Source organism: Anomalospiza imberbis, chromosome 3 (assembly GCF_031753505.1).
Source record: "Anomalospiza imberbis isolate Cuckoo-Finch-1a 21T00152 chromosome 3, ASM3175350v1, whole genome shotgun sequence".
NCBI lineage: Eukaryota > Metazoa > Chordata > Aves > Passeriformes > Viduidae > Anomalospiza > Anomalospiza imberbis.
The window spans coordinates 39,659,344-39,675,884 of NC_089683.1; the positions used below are offsets into that span (position 1 = coordinate 39,659,344).

Genomic DNA, 16,541 nt, shown 5'->3' on the forward strand with positions numbered 1-16,541 from the left:
AAACAAACAACTAAACCCCAAACCAAAAACAAAACAGTAATAGATGTTGTATTACATAAAACTTTTTAATTTAGCTCTTACATGCCTGGCTAGCTCAATGAGTTCATCTAGTATTAGACTTACTAATTTTTTTGCTACAATTTGTTACCATTCAACAAACTGGGCAAGTACAAATCATTATCAGAAATCCTGAAATAATTATGATACAGAACGATTGCAAAAATATATTCCTTGTTTTTGTTTTCCAAATTTATAATATAAGAACTCTATTGAAGTGCAAGATACATTGACTATGTTCTGGAAAGACAATGAGTTTAAAGAACCTGCATACCTGTGTCAATAAATAATAAAGAAAACTATTAACCTCTTTTGTATGGGTCATTTTTTTCTGCAGTGATATCATCTGTGCATTTTTATTATGGTAGTTATGCTATTGCCACTGGATTTAAAATTCTATATGCCTCCTATTGTTAAATATTTTTAATAACAACTAAATAAATATACATGAAGTTAAAATTACCAGTTTGTACGACCATAGCACTAACCATCCAGATTAAATAACTAACATTGTGAGTATGAAAATTTAAGCTTCCAACAAAGGACAAATAATTTATATATCTAATTAATTCTCCCTCAGCTTTACATGTGCATGAATACCACATAAGACGTGCTGTCCGACCTTCACAGGTTTTTTTCTATACCTACACACATTGTCCAATAGACTGTAAATTGTAAATAGACTGTAGCTTGAAATAATTACGGACAAGAGGCTGTAATAGCAGTCTGTTCATCACTGTGTTATTTTTGTCAAGAGCAAAGAAATTGAAACTGAGCAGTCCTGAAATTGCTCAGAATGCCTCATGACACTGTGAAAGTAAATTATATTCTCCTCATCTGTTGAAATGGGGGTAGTGATATTTACAGTGTTTGGTTTTGTTTATTAAGTGATTTGGAAATGAAAGGTTCAGTTTCACACTGACTCCTTCCATTGTTCCAAAAAAATGTCTTGCATTTCCTTCCTGTGGAGCCATATGCCCCACAAGGAAAAAGATTTGAGTGTCAAAGTGCTCTGCAGATACAATCCTTAACAAGAGTATTAGGTTAATAACTATCTGAAGCTGCTGGGACAAATTAGAGCACAATCTTCAGTAACAATATTATCCTGAATGTCGCTGTATATATATAAATATATATATATATATATATATATATATATGTTTCCCTAGTATTAATATTACTTTCCTGTCTGATGTAATTTTGTGTTTTTGTTTAAAGTTTTAAGAAGCATAAGAACAGGGTTTCATGAAATCAGTGTCAGGAACATATCATGAATGTATATGAATTCTGATGTCTTTCAGCTCCAGAAATAGAAGTCTTCAAAACAATTTAAAGTGAAAAACCTCCTGTAATTGTAAGTGAAAGTTGTCTCTTATCCTTTCTGAGGAAAAAACGCCAGAAGGCTATCTAGCATTTTCAACCACATATCCTTAATTGCAACACATTACACAGTGGAAGTACTGGCAGCTGTACCACCTTCTCAGAAATTATGTAGCCTGTGTCTTTGTCTCAGCAGATGGTATTTTTATGACCCACAGTTCTTATCCTATGCTCAGAAAGTCTAGAGAAGAAAATAGAAACCAAGCAAAATTGGGAATATAATTCTCATTTTGCATTTCAAACTACAGTAACCAAAGTTTTTCAATCTTAATAATAGTCTTAACATTAAGAATTATGGAACTAAATGTTCTGATTTCAGAGATACGCAGTAATGTGTTAAATACAGCTTCATGTGGAAATCCTGTCAATTTCTGTAGGTGTCCTACCAAGTATTAGTGACTTGGGCAGAAGAACTCAAGGAAACAAGTGCTGTTTGCAAAGAAAGCCTCTATAAGATCCTGGGAAAACACACCACTTCCTGCTGTTCACTTTTTATAAGGCTGAGTTCCAGCAAGGGTTTTCAGCATCCCACATCAATTCCATACACTATGGTCATTTTGACATATAAATAGCAGATCGTATCAGATTGTTTCATCTTCACAAGTATGGATTTGATCAATCAAGAATACCAAAATATATACCTCTCTTCATTTTTATCTTATCTCAATCTACATGCTTAATCAAATTTCATTTTGTGCTCGTTCTGCCTGGAGTGGAGTGAATTTCCCTCATAGCAGGTAGCATAGGGTACCACAGGGTGTCATGATCAGCATATAAAGCTGAAAAAGGAAAAAGGAAGAAGGGTGTGACCTCCAGAGTGATGGCATTTGTCTTCCCAAGTAACTGTTATAAGTGAAGGAGTCTTGCTTTCCTGGGGATGGCTGAACAGCTGCCAGCCCATGCAAAGTGATGAATGAATTCCCTGTTTTGATTCGCTTGAATGTGCAGCTTTTTCTTTAGCTGTTAAACTGTCTTTATCTCATCCACCAAGTTCTCTTGCTTTTACTCTTCTGACTCTGCCTCCATCCTACCATCAGAGAAGTGAGAGAGCAGCTGTGTGGGACATGGTTGTTGGCTGCATTAAACCATGTCATATTTTGAACTGGTATTTTGAAAATGGGACAGGTGATTCAAAATTCTTCATTTTTTATATATTTAAAGATATGCAACTGTGTGTAGCTGCAATAAACAGCAAAAAGACTTAAAAGTAGCTCCACATGTTTTAGTTCATTATCAGTATGTGAATATCCTGGTACATACTGTACACCATTTAATAAATGACTTTCCCTAGATGTACAAACACAGATTCATCATCATACATTCAGTTCTGGTCTTTGTACTGCTGTAAATCTACCATAACTCCTCATTGGCAATTTCTTTGGATTTCTATCAGTACAACTAGAGGAAAAATATGGCCACCCTAACTGAATATTTTATATGGTCCTCTAAAATGTCACTTAAAAAAAAAAAAAAAAAAAAACCAACTCTGTGGACAGCTTCTACCCCTTTATCAGCTTGTGAGAAATACAACAAAGCAAACAAATAATTTCCCAGCTGTTAGAACACCTAAAGAAACTGTCATTCTAATAAATCCCAGAGTACTTCTTGAGTAAACAAGTGTTTATATTTAAAAGCCACAATGTCATTCTAACGAATTCTTTCTATCCCACTCATTGATCATGGTTAGAGCTAATTGGAAGCCGTTTTCTCAGTCTATTGATGATTAATGAGCGGCATTTTGGTTTTTTAAACACTGTATACTTTTGTCCAATGTGGAAAGACAGAAAAAATTAGTGGCTTTTTAACTTAGAATTTCAGAGCAGAGAAAAATGTACATGGTGAAAAGGCAAAGGAGGACACACAACAAGCCTTATTTAGACAAATCCCCCACTGAGAGCTAGAAGAGTTTGGAACCACAAGTAGTAAGCAAAATCAATTAATTTTGGTGTAACTCAAGTAAAGTTATTGATTTTATTTAAGGATTTGATCTTCCATGCTCATGAGTTGCCAGCATGAAAAATTAATCTCATTTGACAGGAGAGTATTGAATGCAGAGAGTGCAAGAGTCTGAGTTTAAAAAGTAGAGGGTAAAAGACACTGTATTTATATGCTCAGAATTTCTTGGTGGTGTGTGGGATGTCTTTCATTCTTTCTTTTTTTTTTTAAATATAAAACCATGGATATCTATACAAAGTTTAGCTTTCTTGCCCAGCACTGTACCTCCTTTCATGCTGTCAGCACAAGAATTATGACCCATCCATGCTTTTGAATAGATGTCTTCATAAGCTCCTTAAAGAATGATGAATAATACCATTTACATTTCTATAATCTACAACCAAACTAGAAAAAAATGGTCAAAAGATATATCCAAGAAAAAGAGACAATAAAGAAAAACATAAATTACAAAAGCAAAATGTTAAGTGAACTACATCCTGATGGAGCTTCAGGGATAATACTGCTTCTAGCTGGCTCTGGAAAAAGTCCACACTTGCCTTTGATTTTGAAGTTACTGAAAGTAGCAGATTTCAGATCAAGACCTGGAATTTCAGCACCCAATGATCAATAGAGTTTGGGAGTAGCCAGCCATATACAGATCCTGGTGTGGATTTTCTGTACATCTTATACTTCCAAGAGCTACATCCAGTAGCTCTGGATGATGTAAATTTTGATAGGAGGTCAGCAATGACCTTGCCTTGAAGGAACAATTAATCAGAGATGAATCTTTGCATTTTTGCTTCAGGATTGTGGAAAGGCACCCTCCACATTCTCTGCTGCCTTGTATTGTGTGAGTTCATCAAAATTTCATCTGTGCAGAGCAATATACAAATGTTCATAAATGACAAGCACTGATGGAACCTGCCACTTGAACTAGGTATGAAAACAGTGAGTGGGAGGAAGGCTTATAAAGTTTCAAAGATAATATTGTTGCAGACTTCCTCACTTTAGATCATTAGTTTTTATTTGATAGAAGTCAATTATTTGCTCTGTGCTGCTACTGTACTAACTTCCAAGGTTTTTTTTGAGGGCAGGCAAAGTCATTTTGTCTTATCACCCAAAGTGTAGGTAAAAGATAATTTATTATCAACTTGAAAATACGCATGATAGCTAATGGTCTGATAAATAACCATAAGGCAGATATTCTTATAATAAACATATTCCCACACCAACTAGATTACAGTGACACCAGAAAACAACAGAGCCTAGTTTTCCGTCTCAATCCCAAAAGCAGCCTCTGCTTTCCAAAGCTAGGTCAGGGTAACAGGCCACTGCCCAGGACCTCACATACAAAGCAACTGTACTGTTCTACTGTGAAGCAAAAATATCTCTCACTTAATGCAAACAGAGCAGGCCCAAGACCCAAAGCAGGCAGATGTCCCAGGCAGCACACTGCTGAGAGTGAGCTGGATATGGCTCACTGCTCACCACAGCTTGTCCAGAGTCCTGAAAAAAATCAGCTTTCTTTGCTGCTGCCATCCAGGAGAAGCTGAGAGGTGAAGGCCACTGCTCCAACCTCCATAAAATCTTCAAATCCTGCTGCTATTTCCAGTCCTCTTGTCTCAATTGAAACAACAAGCTGGTTTCCCCAGTATTTCTTCCTTGACTCCTTATCCGCCTCTGTCCCCTTTCTTCTGTTTCTCATGCTGCTCTGGCAGGAGTAACCCAGGGTCAGTCAAAATCTGAATTGTCTTTTTAGAGTAGCATATTAAATTTTGCCAATGATGCTGAAATTCACTGCACTACCTCTGAAAAAACATAAGCTCAGAGCCATGACTTACTTCTGTGCAACACAGCACTGAATCCTGCCCTGACCTTAAAGTATATTCTAAACCTCCTGTCTTCAAGCAGATTAGCTGAGTTTGCGCATACACTTAATTGCTGTCTTGAGCTAGGCTAGATTAAACCTCTAGGTCTGTCAAAGCAGAAATATTTTAAAGAGCACATGAAAAAATAATCCAAAAGAGGGACACTGAAATTCCATCAGCCAGAATTATTTTTTTCCTCCTGCATGTAGAAAGTGAACTGGGTCATTCAGCATTCAGTGACTTTTTTTCTTACATGCTTTACCACACACAGCAATTACTTCTCTAGATTTAGATCACAGTCACAGGAGGTTTAGTAATTTAATATTTTAAAATGAAGTGGCACTTCAAATTAAAGGGGCGCAAATACTGTTTGAACATGGCAAATGCTGATCGTATAATTACATGGCAATTAATTTTCATGTGGTATCTGTGTGATTATGAGATAAATATATAGCTTTTCTGTCTTCCAAACAGCACAGCAGTTTACCAGTTAATTACTTTTATATCTGCTTAGTGTAATTACACTGTAATCCATGAAAGTCTGTACATATTCTGTCATTACTTCCTGTTTACTAATAGTAGCACACAACTGCCTTAGGTCAGATCTCATCCTTTCCTCAGTATCCTGACACCTTGGCATAGGTGTAGTTCTACAGAGGAAAAGGAATGCAGGAATTCAGGAGGATTTATTCAATGCTTCACACTGTATATATAATGTGCAATGTGTTCTGGTTCTGCTAGGATTTCTTACTCTGCAATGTAATGAGATTTCCAAGACCATTGCTAGAATTTTAATATTCATATTTTGGATGTAGGATGAAGAGAGGGGCTGAATAGCTTTGCATCCATCAACTACTTTTTTTTCCTGAGTTGCTTTATTTAAATACAACAATACTTAACGTTCTCTGTGCTTCTTCCAAACTTCACATATCACCAGTTCATGAAAGTATCTCAGTGTCTCAGACAAAGAAGTAGTTCAGTTGAAGAAAAATACTCCAAATCTCATCAAGCAACTTCTCCATGTCCAAGAGAAAGACCCTCCCACCTGCAGCTGGAAAAAAAGTGAGGGAAGGGTAAGAATGTGCAGTTGTTCTCTGTTCACACTGGCGTTCAAATTTAGCAGGCTGCTGTTCCAGTATGAGAGATTACAATGATGAGCTTTATCCCACATGTGATATGAATGGAGAAAAGACATAATAAAACTATAGTAGCTCTACATAACTTGTGCCTTGTGGTTTGAATATCTGCTATGGGCTCACTCTGTGTATATTGTTCTTATTGTGCAAATGCAACTTTTTGTCAGGGGGAGAGAAAATGCTGCAAGGCATTTGCATTGCATTTGCATTTACATTTATTTACTGCATCCTTTAATTCACACCCATGCTTAGATATGTAACTTAGGCTCCCCTCAGTGACTGACATCTTATCTAGGGCATTGTGCATTACCATGTTTTGGTAATGTTGCTTAAACATCATATGGAAAAAAATGAGCTGAAAGACAACATAACTAACAATTGGAATATTTAATCTATTATTAAATCAAAGGGGTAGTGTTTAGGAGGTTCCAGATTAAAATTTTGAGGACTAGGAGATTCCCTTCATCATGAAACCAAATGCCAAAAGAACTGACTTTCAGCAAGCTATGTGAGAGCAATTATTTTTCTAGAGTCATGATCCATAAATCATCTTCAAGGCAAATCATTGTGACTTCTCTGTGGTAGCAGTTTCAACATCATAAAGTATACATAGTTTTAAAGCAAATGGCAGCTTGTAATGTCTTTGTTAATGGCCCAATAATTCTAGATTTTTACTCAGATAATGAATTTTCAATGTATCCAAACAGTATCAGACTTCAGACAATCCTTGTTATTATGTTTCACTTGCTGAAGTCAAAAGTGTTTTGAAAAGCCTTTTAAAATGGTAATTACTGGAAGTAAGACATGATTCACCATCTGTCACAGAGGTTCACTGGTTATATTTGGATCCATTAATAAACTCATAGGTTGCAGATGAGTAAAAGTGAGCCACCCCCCAAGTGGAAGCAGCTGGCCCAAATCTTTGCCTTGTTTCACGGCCAAACTGTTAAAGTTCATTCTGACTCAGAGAAATGGCATAGTATGGAAAAGATAAATTAGTCACTCTGTCTGCATAACAACCCACCCAGATGGATCCCCGTTGGATTGCAGGTCTGGCCATGCCAAGCAAGCAGGATGACACCTTACCTTCCTCTGCCTCTGGAGTTCAACAAGAGCTTCAGGAGACTCAGAGAATTTAAGACCCTCTGAGGGCCTTTGTGAACAACTCTTCACTTTTTAAGTTTGAAGTATGAGCTAAAGGGTTCAAAGGTGGCAACATTTCTGACCTTTAGCAAGGAATTTATATCACTTGTCAATTCATCTCCCTGACTTTTCCTGATTGCATCATTGTTAAACATTTCTGCTTCCCTCTGTGTTTCTAATTGGTTTGTCTGTTGGAGATATTTACAACAAAGGGAACTGTTTTTCAGCCTAGCATTGTCTGAGCAGCAGAAGAGATCTCAGAGATTGCACTATCCTTACTCAAGCATCAGTTTTCTGGGTAAATTTCTATGGGATTTCTGAAGCTTGAAGACAGGTAATCTGGAGATGAAAGAAACTAGAGAATCTGCTCAAAACCTTATCCTTTCTCCTTCAGGTCTACTTTAGCATTTTTGTTTAAATCAGGAATGCATTCTTTTAATCAAATCAGCAGATTGTAGCCATTTACCATATTTTGATTCACAATGCAAAGCAGACACGAAATACAGGAACAGGATTTGTTTCACTATATGTCCAAAACAGGGACTTCTAAGTTTAAAGGCACAAGCTGACATCAGTCTGAGAAGGACTCAATACACTTAACAGACCACAAAAGCACACACACACACATACACACAAAAGTATTTAGAAGTATTTTAAATTATTATTTTTTTCCTCATGGGTAACAACATTTCAAAAATTGCTGGAAGCAGGAATAGATCCTCAGCTTCCATTAGTCCATTATTTCAGAGGAATTGTTCTCCAAAGTGAAGGAAACTGAAAGCTGGAGTCCATCAGGTAAGTAAACTGAAAAAAACTGGCAAATTTCCAGATGATGGCTATCTGTCAAGAATAACTCATGAGATCTATCCCATTGTTTCATTACAACTTCAGAGAAGGCATGATACAGGGTCTCCAGTAATGTTATTGATTCCATATGAAGAATAATGCCCATTAACCTTGTATTTAAGATGTTAAGTATATCTTTTTAATTTATATTAATCTATTATATTATGAAGCTTTAGAATTTGACTTTTATCTCCCTGGACTTACAGATGCTCATCTGTTTAAGCTGTTTTTAAGAAAACTTAAGAGAATCTAGATGAAGGCAACTTAAGGTGAATATCTTATGGATAAGGATTCAGTTTCCTGTGATCATAAATGACAAATCAAATTTGGTTTTTTAATGCTAATTTCACATAGTTGGGCATATAATAAGAAATAAGGATCTGTAGTTCCATACCATGCCTGATACTGTATTGAGAATATCACTAGGATATCTCATTAAATATATACCTGAAAACTGTATTGAATTTAGTGTTACTATTAATGAAAAATTCAATAACAAGACAAGCTGAAAATTCACAAAACATGAAACACTTTAGCTTTAAAGAGAATGAGCCAACATATTCTTTGCTGCTCTTCATCATCATTTTGCTTTGTCAGTCTTTAATGGCAATCTGTCACTGACAATATCTGGCAAACACCTACCACACACTTATATGTAAGACTGACTGTGCATGTGCATATATTGACATGAGTGGGAAAGAATGTCTTACACCAAAAGCCATATACACTCACATATATAGGTAATCTGAAGTGATTTGACAAGACTGTAAATAAGGTGTCATTTTCCTTCACAGGAAACAAAGAGTGGGAGAGATCCAGCCTCAGAAGTCTCTCTCACTACATTTTGTCTTCCTGTGAAATTCTACCAAAGAATGAAGGAAATAATTTCAGCCACTTTCTTATGTGACTTTTTACTCACAGAATGCTTTGCAACCGGGAGTAGCCCATCCTCAGAGTTCTCCTCTTTAGGTAGGTACTATGAATTCCTTCCTCTCAAAGTTCTCATGATAATTATCACATTGCCATTAGGATTATTCCAGTCTTAATGATCAGTATCTAAGAGTGGGCTTTTCCTTTGCGTCAAGGTTCATCCATCTCTCAGCTTCATTTTCAGAGGAAGAGGCTTCTGTGATCCTGTCTTTTTGTGTTCATCTGTGTACTTAACCTTGAAAAAATCTCAACTCAGAGCCCAGTTTCTACCAAATTTAACAAAGAGGCAAAAGTTCAAAGACATTCACTTCTGACATGCTTGAGGGTTGGGATGAGGACAAGGTAAGTAGAGGAGACATTTCCCATTTCCACTGAAATGCAATTCATCCCATATTAGTTGTTGAAACAAAGAAAAAAATCCATAGGAAATTGTGACTCTACCCTTATGAGGGAAACTTCTGTCAACAGTAAAATATAAATAATTTCCCTTACTGTGAAGCAGGGATTGTGACGATTTAGTTCTGAGTGCATAAGAAAAGAGACAAGATATTATAGCCTTTCTTTTCATGGTAATAAAAGCTTTGTTTATCTTGTCCTGCTTCTGCAATGAGAATCTCAGTGCATGAATTCTGCAAAAACCAAGGACCCTACAGTAAAATTCAAGTTCATCTTGCTCTAGAGAAAGTGAGATTTTATTTTACAAAGATACAGAAGTTAAGATATAAAAAAGTAGCCGGAAGATATACATGTGAGTTCACTGCTTACTTCTTTTAGGAGTTAACATTTCCTCTTTGTACTAATCAAACAATGCAGAAAAAAGCCTTCAATATTTGTGAGTAATTTATCTTAGAGACTAGAAATAAAGTTGTATATTGCATTGCATTACAGTTCATTTTTATATATAAGCAAACATGGCTTAGCTATGAAGTATAGACAGGTGCTGTGAGAGAACGAGGGATGGGAAAAGCCTCAACAGAAAGGCAGGGAGAGGTCAGAGGCAGCTGAAGGAAAATAATACTTGGTTCATTCCTCATACCCACATGAAATGACAGTTTATTAGAAGGACTGTGACTGGCTTTACATCATGTGTCAGCTTTCCTGCCTGTTCAGTCTTTATTGCTGTCAAATTTTATTGTTCAGACTGACATACAACTGAACACGACTTTAAAGGGTTAGGGCATTGTATTCAAGTGCAGTTCTAGCTGATTTAAATCAGCAAGTTGCAGCACCCCTGACTCCCCAACCTGTTGTCTCCCTAACCCTTACAGCTTCCCAAGCACCAGTAGCACCAGAGGCAAACATGGGAACTACATGACTGCAGTCAGAAGATGGGACCCTGACATCCCTACTATGGCCAGTTTAAATTCTAGTGGAGACACTTCCTGAGACCATGTTCAAATACAGCTAAATGCAACAGAGGAGAAGGATGCCCAACATCCAAGGGCAATATTACATACCCAAGCAATTATGCTAAGCAGTATTCATGTCCACTGATCATGGTCGTAGAATAATTGCTTTCCATCACATATTTTTTTTCAGGGGTGTCTCATTCTTTTCCTGTACAATAAAGACTTTTCTCTAAGAAGTCCCTGCAATAACTAATAGCTCCTTTGTGCTCTATCTTCATAGTTACCAGGTCTGGATGAAGGAGTTGTATGCTTTGATTGCCAGCCTCACCCAGACGTGATGTAAAAGACATTTTCCTTACATTTACATAGAACCACCTTGTTTCACTTTGTGCCCCAGTGCCTCTGAGTACCACTGAGAAGAGTCTGGCTTTGACTTCTAACACTGTCCCATCAGGTATTTGCACACATTGCCCAGATACATCCCTTCCTTGGGGCTGACCAACCCCCATTGGAAAGATCTGGCAATCTCAATCATCTTTGTTGCCTCTTTCTGGACTCTCTCCTGCCTGTCTCTTGCACTGTAGAGGTACACATGGACACAGCACTCCAGAGCTAAGTAGAGGGGAAGGATCGCCTCCCTCCTCCTTCTGGCAGTGGGGAGGCTGTTGGCCTCCATGGTACAAGGACACATTCCTGTCTCATGTTCGAGCTCTTATGCAGGATCCTTATTTCTTTCCTGGAGAGGTGATCTCCATCTGGTCAGCTGCCAGCCTTCACTGGGGCATGGAGGTATTCCTCACCAGGCACAGGACTTTACATATCCCATCAAAGGAACAGAATGTAAAAGAATTTAGCACACAGAATCATTTATAAGGCTGCTTTTTGTACCTCAGAATATTATGTACTAGAGAGGGCAGATGCTGTCTGACCATGTGCAGGTAATTTTCATACTGTTAAATACATCTCTTATGTTAGGTCCTCTTCTCATCTCTTGCAGAAAACACAGAAATCAGTAGAAATAACTCAAATATTTCCTGTCCAGTCTGAGCTCTATTGCTTTCTTAATGTAAACCCAAAGTGAAATAAAAACCCTGGTACTGTGTGACAAAATCCCAGTTTAGTTACTCAGGTTAAAATGTGAGGATAAGTGCAAATTTAATAAAAAAAAAAAGATTATTTTTCAATTTTCAAGATTTCCACTTGAACAGGCCTAAAATAACAGATTATTAAACAATTTTACTCTTGCATTTTCCCAGAGTAAAAGGTGGTAGCAGAACCAGAGATCTGATTCTCTAAGATGGTGAATGATCTCAGCCCCTTCTAAAACGAGCTTCTTACTAGGTGGAGTCCCAAATGCTTTATGTAAAATACCACAGAGGGAAGCCTAACTCAACTTGCTTTCCATATGGGAAGACACAGACACGAGACTGACAGAACATGATACACAGGGATTCATGTGGTGGTTGGCTTGTTGTTTTGCTTTTTTTCAAAATAAGAATATGGTCTCCGAATACTTTTTTTATTTTCAGGGGAGCTTCAATTTCAACTCTTTTTCCATCTGTGGTTCTTCATTCAGGGGAGATATACCCACAGCCATAGAAATGTGTAGTGTGAAATAATAGATAGGACAATTTAGATGGGAAAAAATACCTTGATGCTTTTACAATGAGCCTTGGAAGCTCAACTCCCAGTGCCTGAGGCAGCAGCTGCTGAGCTAGTGTCATCCTCTCAGGCACTTGTAAAAAGTTTCACATTTTATGAGCCTTTTAAAATGATAGGCATGGAAAATTTTGTTTGTAACAACAGGGACCTCTTGCAGAGTGGTGCTTTTGCCATGCAGACCCCCACCTCCTTCCCTAGTTCCTTCCCCCAGTAATACCCAGCCACTGACCAGGACACACAGTGCTTCCTGCCTCACTCCTTGGCCTTGGAAAAATGCAAAAACAACTAGTAAAACCGTACAGAAAATTCCTAAGTGTTGTCTCAGAAGCCTGAATAAAACTTTTCCATGTCTTTCCATGTCAAGACAAACCTGAAGCCAGAAAGGGGAGGTATGAACTTGTAATTTCCCATGAGTCTATGACAGTTCTTGGATGACCAAACATGTTCTGAAAACATGAATTCTGATAAAGGATTTTCCTGCAGTTTATTCCTACATATTTGTCCCATGTAGATCCTTTGGTGTCTTTAAAAAAATTCATCTGTGCCTTTTCCCTTTCCTTTACTGGAGAACTACTCTGTTCACTTTCTTCGTATCTTTCTATTTCACAACTATAGGGTATATGTTTCACATCTTTATCTGTCTGTCAAATTTAGTTAAAATTGGCCACAGAGATTATGTGGCTTTTTGTGGGGGCAGCCAAGAGCAGCTGACAACTAAGCATGAAATATCCAAAAATATATAATACTCTCAGGAACCATGAAGCTTCACATATGCTAGATGATGGAATTACTTAATTTCTACCTTTTTACAATAAAATTAGAGGAAAATCCAAATGCTCCAATTTCCCCATGAAAAAATAACTTCTTTTATTTAATACTTGAAATTTCTGAGTGAAGCCTCAACGGCAGGTTCATTTTAAAGGAAGAGTTTATTCCTTTTCTTATGCCAAACCATAGAAAGCTATCATTGTTAGAAACCTTTTTCCTTTTAGCTTAAGTACTGACCCAGAAGTCAAAACTGCAAATTACAGTCCACTTACAAAAGCAGAACTGTAGACTGTGCAAGTGTTAAGCTTTTTAATCTCTAGAATGTCACACTCCAGCTCAAGTCACTATTCATTAAACAGGAGCTGTTAATGTTACGTGTTGACAGCATGAGTTATCACTTTTTGACAGTCATTATCTTGCAGCAAAGCTCTTTAGACTTTTTTGGACCCTTTTTCTGTGATTATGTTGTATTTTTTTTTTTTTCTGTAAGCAGTAGCTCATTTATTATTTGAATTGGGAATTCCCACAGAAGCTCAGTTTCCCAATGAGTTATTAGTTAGAAAGTAAGAGGGATGTAGTAGTTTTGGATGAAATTTGGACCATCTTATCTTTGAAATAGGGTAAAAAATTATATTCTCCACCTAGACTGGTAGTTCCCCTTAACAATGTTTCAAATATGGTTGTGTTACTTTCTCTGACCAAAGACTTTTTTTTTGTAAAAGTAAGAAGGAAAGGAAGGAAAGCATGATTCCTAATCTCTGCAAAATTCATCCCTTAAGTAGTAGGAGGAAGACCATGTTAAAAAAAAATAGTGGGATGATGGAGATGGCAGGAATAAGATGATCTAAGGTAGTCTGTGACTCAGGTTGCCTTTTCAGTAGGGTTTTGTAGCCTGTGAAGTATCACATTATACTGCAAAAATAATAGAAGCAAAAGTTTGAATTTCCAGTCCTTTAGCAAAGAAGTTTTTTCTTCCAAATTAATGTCAAAATATTGAGGATTTTTTCTCATCAAAAAGTTCATAAAATCCCTGATTCACAAATATTGTGTTATGAGTCAGTTTGACATTAAATTGGATTATCTGTCATCCCACATGGTCTCAAAGGAGCTGTATCATTTCCAGTTCATAATCTACTTCATAAGCAGTGCTCAATGTCAGGACTTCATCTTTCACAGCACACTGACACTCGTGATTCTTCATATGTTTCAATCAAAGGCTACTATAAGGCACCATGGGAGTTATAATCCATCTGGGCAACATAGATTACAGAATGCCTGGAGGCAGGACTCTAACCACCTAATGGACAGATGTTTTGAAATTTCACTGACAGGAGGAGACCCAGGTTAATTCCAAATTTGACAAAAATAAGTGATTAGGCATTCCTAATGGATTTTTTTTTTTAATCATCAAACTAAAAACAGAATATGTATTTTGTGTAGCAGTCGGCCTCCTCTAGCTGAAATAAATAAACCAAATTTTTTTTGTCTGCCTCCTGGTATGGTGCAAGTTGATGATTTTTAGACTAGTGCAGGAGAATGTGAGATAGTTCTAAAGAATGACAGAACTTTTTGCCTTTGATTCTTTGGTTGTGTAGAGACTTTAAACAAGGCACTGCCTCAGAAAGGCAGGACAGGCATTAATAGCTGGACTATTTTAAAAAGTCAGAGGCGGGATGTCAGGCAAAGTCACTGAAGTATTCCGATGTTTGATAATTCTGTAACTGAAGTCATCTATTTCAGGCTAGATTACAAATTGATTGAAAGCAGCTAATTCATCTGAGCAACCCAATTATGTGAGCTACGCAGAATCACATTGACAAAGGACTATTACATATCAAAGCATAATAAAATTGAGGGCATGTTGAGAACCAAGGGTCACTGAGGTGCTGCTTTATGCTTTATCACCACTTAACAATAAAGGCAAAGAAAGAAAATCTTCTAATCAGTCCAATATGAAAATACAAGATGAGAGGTCTTTTTATGCTCTTTGATACTTTTCCTATGCAGTTGCTCTTTGAACCAGATTTTTTGAACAGATTTCTTTCCCAAAAATGAATATAATTTACAGGATCTTTTTCCTTCTTGTTGTGGTGTTTTGTTTGTTTGGGTTTTTTTTTCCTATTGTTTTTGAAAATTTGGATGAGACCATGAAAGACTCATGTCTATTTCCTTACACAGCATTCTGTTCTAAGCATTTTCAGCCTTTATTGCATCACGTTTCCTATTTGATCTCATAAAGTCGCTCATCATTTCTTAATCATGACTCTTGCCTTTGCTGTTATGAAAAGGTTGGAGTGAGATGCAGGTTAGAGCAAATTAAATGATAAGAATATACTTAATGTCCCTTGGTGTGGATAGAATGAAAATAGGCCTTGTCAAACAAATAAGATTTCATTTTTGTTGAAATTACAGGTTTGATTGATGAAGATAACTACACAAGTATAATTGAATAGCTAAGCATTGACACCTGAAATACCAATTTAAAAATTAGCTGTATTTATGAGCAATGAATTAATCATCCAACTTATAAACCTTCAAAAGTCAGTGGAGAACATTGCTTAGCACTTCTTCTAAAACAGACTAGGAAAGGCTTTCCTGTCCATAACAAACACAATGCAATGCAAAAAGCACTAGCATTTTGTGGTAAAAAATGCTACAAAATTAGAACATTTTACAACAGAGTATATTGTCCTTCTCCATCAGCAAATATTTAAGTCTATACATAAAACAAGAAACAGCTATTGAGACCATTTTAAGAATGACTAGAGTAAGGCAAGATACTTTTGGGATATGGGAAATTTGGGTTGAAATCCAATTTTTAGCCTGAATAAAAGAGAGAAATCTGCACTTAGACTCTCCCAATTCCTAAGAGATGGATTTATCAATATCCTAGAATGTAATTCCGTCATCTTTAGTTTTCATTACACATTTCTGAATCTAAGAAACCTCTCTGTAATACTTATCAAAATCAGCTTTTAATTCCAACATCTTGGTATAATCCAGTGAGAAAAATCTTTAAAAATACTGGCCTATGACTGTTTTCTATGGAAATCTGGTAGAGCATGACAATACAACTGACACTAATCAGTATCTCCTTCAGTGATATGGAAATAACATAAACCTACTGCCGATAAAATTGTATCAGCTGATGCAAAGATGAGTGGAAGGCTAAATAATGGTGATGGTTGGTAAATTCCTCAGTAAACTGAGTCCATTCAGGCAGGATACATTACACTAAAATATGTATGAAGAGCAATATATGTAGTACAGAAAGAGGGACTATTCTGTGGCCGCAGAAGCTGTGAACAGGGCTTAGGATTCCCACTGAGTTAACTACTTCAGCTGAGGATGGATGCAGGTCCTGCTTAGAATGCAGATGATTCTTTCAGGTTGTATGTGTGTTTCTGAATAATAATAATTACTAAACATCTCTCAAATTGAACAGAAAAATTGAGTTATTCAAATTG

The 16,541-nt window shown here is 36.7% G+C and overlaps 1 long non-coding RNA gene across 1 annotated transcript; it reads left to right on the forward strand.

Moving 5' to 3' along the window:
• The first annotated feature begins 7,633 nt into the window (after positions 1 to 7,633).
• On the forward strand, positions 7,634 to 15,846 carry LOC137470572 (uncharacterized). Its single transcript, XR_010997137.1, has 3 exons — positions 7,634 to 8,314; positions 9,160 to 9,334; positions 15,778 to 15,846. It is a non-coding gene; the product is annotated as an uncharacterized lncRNA (long non-coding RNA).
• The last annotated feature ends 695 nt before the right edge of the window (positions 15,847 to 16,541 follow it).